The sequence below is a fragment of the Notothenia rossii genome (genome assembly GCF_949606895.1).
Source record: "Notothenia rossii genome assembly, chromosome: 2".
Classification (NCBI taxonomy): Eukaryota; Metazoa; Chordata; class Actinopteri; order Perciformes; family Nototheniidae; genus Notothenia; species Notothenia rossii.
The window spans coordinates 56817158-56824691 of NC_136904.1; the positions used below are offsets into that span (position 1 = coordinate 56817158).

At 43.1% G+C, this 7534-nt stretch overlaps 1 long non-coding RNA gene across 1 annotated transcript; it reads left to right on the forward strand.

Moving 5' to 3' along the window:
- The first annotated feature begins 3994 nt into the window (after nucleotides 1-3994).
- Nucleotides 3995-5428, forward strand: LOC307025832. Its single transcript, XR_013804289.1, has 2 exons — nucleotides 3995-4615; nucleotides 4918-5428. It is a non-coding gene; the product is annotated as an uncharacterized lncRNA (long non-coding RNA).
- Nucleotides 5429-7534: the final 2106 nt, after the last annotated feature.

The following is a 7534-nucleotide window of genomic DNA, read 5'->3' on the forward strand; positions in this document are numbered from 1 at the left end:
ACGGATTAGCTCAGTCAACTCAGCCGCCCATGCTGGTTTCTCTTGTCCTGGCTCCTCCTGTCTCACCGTTCTCACAACCGGGCCGCCTCCCGTGTGCGTGCTCTCTGCCGCCCCTCCTACAACCTCTCTCTCCAACGCCAGCTCCAGTGCTTCCTGCAGAGAGCGGGGATGTGCCAGTTGTGTCTGGACGCGCAGCTCCCTGGGGGTTATGGCCCGGATAAACTGGTCCCTAGCCAGCTCGCTCTGCACCTCAGGGGACATGTGGCTGTATGCCCTTCTCGCCAGGGTTTCAATGTCATTAGCCAATATGCGGAGCGGCTCACCCGGCTGTCTCTGTCTGCTTGACAGCTCCGAACGCAGCACCCCAGGCTGGCTGCATTGTCCAAACCGCCGCTTCAGAGCCCCAACCAAGGCCCCATAGTCAGTTCTTTCAGCCGGGCTGAGCAGTAGCAAACAGGATAAAGCTTCATCTGTAATACACAGGGCCAGCTGGAGCGCCTTATTGTCCTCAGACCAGCCCACAGCCCGTGATAACAGTTCAAATTGGGCATGGAAGGCTTCCCAGTCGGCTTTACCGTTGTATTTCGGTGTTTTAACTTGGAGCCGGGCGCCGCCATCATTGTTTACAACCGGCGCCGCGCCACTCCCGGGGGAGGTCCCTGCGCCGACGTGCCGCTTCCCGCCGGCTGAGTCGAAACCGGCAGCAGCATTTAATTCACGCCATAAATTGTCTTCTGAGCCACGCCATAAGCCATCCATCTCCTCCTTGACTTTCGGACGAGCTCCGGTCCGGTTCATCTGTGCTTCCATTATTTACCGGCCGATGAAGCAGAGCTAACGTTAGCCGAGTCAGTGCTAGCTGCGGCTACCGGCGATTAGCGGATAAAACTCTGTTTTTTGTTGTTGTTTTTTTTACTTCTGACACCAATGTAACGTCCACCCGGACGTGTCGGAATGACGAGTGAAGCGTTCTCAAGTTAAACAGGTTTATTAACAACCAACGGCTCTCATCCGTCCTTTCTCACTCTCTCTCCTCTCGCGCCAACCTCTCACTCTCCTGCACGCGCCCACACAGACACACACACACCAAACCCTCTGCTCCCCAACCCCGCCCCTACCTGCTCTCCTCACAGAAGCCTGACACAAACAGTTAACAGAACACTTGAACAATAAATGCAGATCGCTACAGTACTTAAAACCCTCTGGAGTCGGTGGACGCAAATATATGTAAATTATGCGCATAATTTACATAAATTAACCATATATTTTCGATTACAAGGAGTAGAAATATGATTCAGACATCCGCGGAATTGCTGAAAGTGTAGCTTTCCAGCGGTATCTCCTGTGAGACTGTAACCAGGGCACAGCAGGCAATATGGCCGCTCAAAGCAGCTTGACTTTACACTGTGTGGGATTGGTGATTGGGATTGGTGATCGTGGTCCGTCAAGGCAATCTCGGCCGGCAGCCATCATGTTCTGAAATGACCAATGGACATTGAGAAATCACTAAGGACTAACTAAAAAACACCAACTAAAAAAAAACACCAACTAAAAAAAAACATAAATCACGTGTCTACCATCAGTTTACGTCTGTGAGGAGAAAGAGAGAGACAGAAAATGGCTTAAAACTTTACAGTCGCCGACTTCGCTCGAGATTTTATTCGCTAGCAGCAGTGAAGATAGAGCCTCAGAACCTGAAGTCTTCGACTCTTCTGAAGTAGAAGAATACAAAGACAACAACAAAGATCCATTTGGACATGGGTAAGTCAGTGTAAATATTACAGTAATAGTGTACTGGCAATGTGTGGGGAATACCGCGAAAAGTAACAATAGGTTTATTGATATATTTTTTATCGATAGTCATGAACTTTTTCTTGGGAAAAAATAGACTCTCCATTAGCAAACGTTTACTCTGTGTTAACGTTATTTTGGTGTGTAAAAGTGAGATTACATGTGTAGATGATTAAATTAATCATTTATTCGTCCCACAACGGAGACATTCACAGTGGCTATCGACATGTTTTTGCTATTGATTATTGTATCATACTGTTCTGTAGGCTGTCATAGATTTATTTATATGTGTTCCTGTGATTATTTTATCATACTGTTCTGTACAGATGAGACTTTGTCATAGATTTATTTATATGTGTGCCTGTGATTATTTTACCGTCCTGTACAGATGAGACTTTGTAATCAGGAGCCAGAACATCCATCTGTGCCGGCCCCCCGGTCAAGATCTACCGTGGCTCAAGGGCCTTCACTAGAGCCATCGCCACCAAGGACCAGCAGACCAGCATCACTACAGCTGCCTCCACCTCCATCTGCGGCTGCCACCAGGTCAAGATACACCTCAGCACAAAGGCTCCACCACAGCCATCACCTTCAACCAGCAAGGAGGTCTCGTGGAGGTCTCGTATAGCACTTGTACACCTCACCTACACAGCAGCCCATGCACCATCACCCCCATCTTCACAGCAGCCAGACCCACTGTTTTGGAAGACATACAAAGACCTTGACACTGTGTTGACATTTATAATGACGAGTTGGTTGAAAGTTCTGATGTTCAACATTGTAAATAGTGAGATTTTCCAGTTTCTTATATTTATATAAATAGTTAGTTGAAAAAAACCTATTTATAATAAATTGTTGATTGAATAAAAAGTTTGAATGCTCAATTTGTATTTCTACACATCACATGAACCTTGGTATGTAATATTAAGTCATTAGTCAGTCCTAATGTATCTCAGTCCCTGCTGTGGTGAAAGTCGAGTGATAAACACCTGTTTTACTCAAAATTCGAATTTATTTATTTTCATTTTAGACATGAATTACACATTTATATACAGTGTAATTCAAATATTTCAATACTTTTGTGATCCTAAGACTTTGGTAACCAAATCTAAAACACCAAAACAATTCGATCACATGAGTAAATTTGTGTTTTCACAAGAGTTGACGATTTTCCGAAAATCAGATGTCAAATTTTAAGCTTTTGAGCTACTTATCTTAGCTACTTAGCATCTCTGCTTGCCTAGCAGACATCTCTCGGTGGATGTCTGCTCATCACCTCAAGCTCAACCTTGACAAGACTGAACTGCTCTTCCTTCCGGGAAAAGATTGTCCCACTCTTGACCTAACAATCAACATCGGCACCTCTGTTGTTTCCCCGACTCAGACTGCAAGGAATCTGGGTGTGACCCTAGATAACAAACTGTCCTTCACTGCAAACATCGCTGCTACAACCCGCTGCTGCAGATACACGCTTTACAACATCAGGAGGATACGTCCCCAGCTGACCCAGACATCAGCGCAGATTCTGGTCCAGGCTCTCGTCATCTCACGCCTAGACTACTGCAACTCCCTCCTGGCTGGTCTACCTGCATGTGCCATCCGACCTCTGCAGCTCATCCAGAATGCAGCGGCTCGTCTGGTCTTCAACCTTCCCAAATTCTCCCACACCACGCCGCTCCTCCGCTCCCTTCACTGGCTTCCAGTAACTGCTAGAATCCACTTCAAGACGCTGGTACTTGCGTACCATGCTGCGAATGGATCTGGCCCTTCCTATGAAACCTGAATGTACTTATATGATTCTGTTTTCTTAAAGGTTGTATCTTCCTGGTCGAATGCACTTATTGTAAGTCGCTTTGGATAAAAGCGTCAGCTAAATGCAATGTAATGTAACTTATCTCATCACACAGTGCTCTAAGGTGAGTAATTTGCATATATAGCAATACCAGAGATTGTCCTGAACATTTTGATATTGAACACATGGGGTGCCATGTTAGAAGAAATACATTTAAAAGGTGATTTAAGAAAACATCTAAAAATCGAGAAAATACCCTTAGACTCCAGAGGGTTAATGTCAGCTTAGTAAAAAAAAACAACATAAAAATGATTATTTACAATGGACTATGCTTAGCTAACAGACTAATTTCCACGTCTCATGGACCACACTCAACTTTTCTCTTGAAATACTGGGTGACATACTCAGGGGCGCCGTAAGGGGGTGAAAGGTTAGGACGATTCTAAGGGCCCATGACTAGCAGGGGGCCCCAAAATGTTTAGAACATTAAGAAAAAAAATGTAAGTACCCTTTCATCAATAATTAACATTAATATAACGTTATATTGCGTAGTAGGCTACTCACTAAACTTACGATTCATTTAACTTATTTTCTTCCTAAAGTTAATTATCCAAAGCCTCTGTACACCCCCCTCTATTTACATGTAATGGTTTGGTCCTAAGACTCCTGCCTCCAAACGCAGCACTTTTCTAGCAGAGTGAAAGCATGTGAGGAGGGATGCGGTGGGTGTGGGCCATGAGTGGTGGAATTTAGTCTGTTAGCTAAGCGTAGTCCATTGTAAATTGTAATGTTTTTTTTTACTAAGCTGACATTAAGTAGGCTACTGTTAATATCTTCACAGAAAATTCAGAGGTTTTTCATTTCACTGCTCTTTTAGCTGACATTAAATGCAGGTACATGTTTATCAGTTATTCATACTAAATCAGTTGTCCCTCCCCCTGGTGCCAGGACCAACAGATCCATCTTCAGGCTCAGCAGCCCTGTCCCCTTATAAGGCTGAACCTGAACCAGCTTTTCTCCCAACTGAAGGAGGTGAGCAGCATTGTGTTGCCACTTAACATATCTGAAGGGAGACTGGAATACAACACATATATATATATCAAAACAAAAAGCTAACATCTAATTTAAATTATACATTTCAAACACAGTATTTTCCCACATAGCCACTGATCTATATAAGACAAAAAACTGCTTTTAGTCTATTTAGGATGTTTGAAGCGTTGAGTGATCAGTCTGTATTAGGTAAATAAAATGTTAATCACCAACATTTTGGTTATGATATTAATACTAATATTAAATAATATATTATCATATGTGTCATGTACACTCTACAGAGCCAGGGCCCTCTTCAGTTTTGTCAGGAAGGTGTGTGGAAGTGGAGGAAGAGGTGAAGGACAGTGACAGTGCCAGTGGCAGTACCAGTGTAGATGATGAGGATGAAGGCTCCAGTGAAGACAAGAGAAGGTGTACAGAAAGGGACAGACAAAGTGAGGAAAAGGACAGACAAAGTGAGGAAGCTGTAAAAAAAAGACTGAGAAAAGGTAATAGGCTCTGATTTGGCACCACCATAAGGCCTTTTCATTTCCATTTCCGTTGTATTCCACTTTAATACCTGCATATTTTGTAGTTGGTATGTATATTTAATTTTAAAATCTGCTGCTTATGTTATTTTTTGTGTTATAGCATTTTATAAATGATTTTGTTGGTGGTAATGTTCACTTTATTTTAATTTAAGAGGTCATGTATATTTAAGTTATATGTATTTGGATTTATGCATTCATGTTGAGAATGTTCCATTCATAAATGTTATTGTTAGGCATGTACACCATAAAAGATGACAATTGATATTTATTGTCAGGAATGTTAGTGTTATATCAAATAGTGAATTCTACTGCAGCAGAATGTTGCACGTCTGCACAGTGTTATATTTTCACAGCTCAGTGTCAGTAAATATTGTTCGGTTAGTATTGGACTACAAGATAGATGCAAGCCTGTACAGGTGGAGTTATTTAAAGCATAAATGAGTGGGTTGGGTTCTGGAGGTGTGGTTAGCAATTTTGCTTGGTTGGCGTGGCCTGGGCCTGGTGATGGGGGGGCCCAATTTGATATCTTTTCACGGAGCCCAAAATCCCTGGCGGCACCCCTGGACATACTGTCGCCCTTTAGTCCCTCTCTTTTCTTTCTCTCCTTTCTTTTCTTTTTGAAAGCCTGACTTTTTGAGTGGTTGAGACATGGCACACACGTAAGTACTAGCATCCCTGCTTACATGCTCTCACTCTCTGCTAGAAAGTGCCGTTTGGAGGCAGAGGCGGGACCAAACCATTACATGTAAATAGAAGGGGGTGTATAAAGGCTTTGGATAATTAACTTTTGGAAGAAAATAAGTTAAATGAATTGTAAGTTTAGTGAGTACATTATCAATATAACGTTATATTAATGTTAATTATTGATGAATGATGAAAGGTTACTCAAACATTTTTTTCTTAATGTTCTAAAATAGTTTGGGCCGCCGTGGTGAGGGTGTTTGGGGTGGCCAGGATTCAGCTGGGGGTGGCCACGGCCAACCCCCAGCCACCCCCAGCTCCGCCACTGCTCTTTCCCAATGTTAGTCAATGGGAAAAAGTCTTTCTGGGCCCAGGGACCTCACAGAAATTGTAGTACTGCCGTTTGGCCACAACGAGTATTTTCCTCAGAGTCCGGAGCACTTCCTGGGGACACACCCCCAAGACGAGCTCATTTAGATATCGGGTGTTTCTCAATGTCGAGGACGCTTCCTTGTTAGGACATGTCTTCCGAGTCAGGTCAAGAATCCTTAGCCTCGGAAAACAAAGAATGGTGGAACAGGCTACAGGTGTGCAGGTGTGCGTCATGTGCGTGGCCCTGCCTTAAATGGAGCGCGATTTCCAGCAAATATTTGGGAAATTGGTCCGTGCGCAAAGCATTGTGGGGATTTTAAGACCGCGGAGGATACACATGTGCAGCCTCGAAATTTCCCGCAACGAAGGATTCAGTCCACGGTAGAATTCCAAGGATCCTTTACATTGGAACAGTTCTGCGGCGGGACTCGATGACGTATCATCCTTTAAATAGTGGCTCTGGAGGAGCCTTCCTCGACATTGAGAAACACCCATCTTCTCCTCTGTTACATGTTGAAGGCGGGAAGAATTCGCCAAGATTATTGGTCGCAGAATGTTGGAGCTGGTATTGACCAATCACCTGCTAGCATTCACAGTCTCCCCTGAAGGAGTGTGTTCGGGTTTCACATGGCGTTGTTTCAATGCATGTGGAATGAAAACTAAAAGGATTCAAATGTAAAATTGTGGTTCACTTTCACAGGTGTGTTCACTTACTGCGCCTGGTTACACTTCATTGTGGGCGCCTACTGTTTGATTGACATCTCACTCACTTCATTGTTAGGGCAGGACTATTTAACATCTTTATTATTCTAAGCAGCTCCACTTAATGTATAATAGAAATGTAAGGCTCTTTCAATAACATTTCTTTACTAACAACAACAATACTAATACCGTAGTAACAAGACAACAATTATATATTTTTTGTTTTATTGTAACAACAATAGTGCCAGAAATTGCAGTTTGACCATTTACAATGACATCAGATTAAAAATCTGAGAAATATAAAAACATCAAAGCAGTCACTTTTGACACAATAATGCTTAAACCTGAGAAGAACATTCTCTCACACCAAAGCCTCAACACAAAAAAGAAACCTTCCCTCAGATATGGTACATTTTCACTTCCTTCATCATGCCAGGTTATTATTAAGGTCAGAGGACACTTTATTGTGCACAACAAGGACGAGCTGGCAGGAGGTTACAAGTCACTGTAGGCAGAAGCTGAATAAAGAAACATGATAGGGTTACTGGACTTTAAAGCACTTAGAAACTGTAGTAACAGAACAATATTACTTTGACTCCCATAGTACTAGATA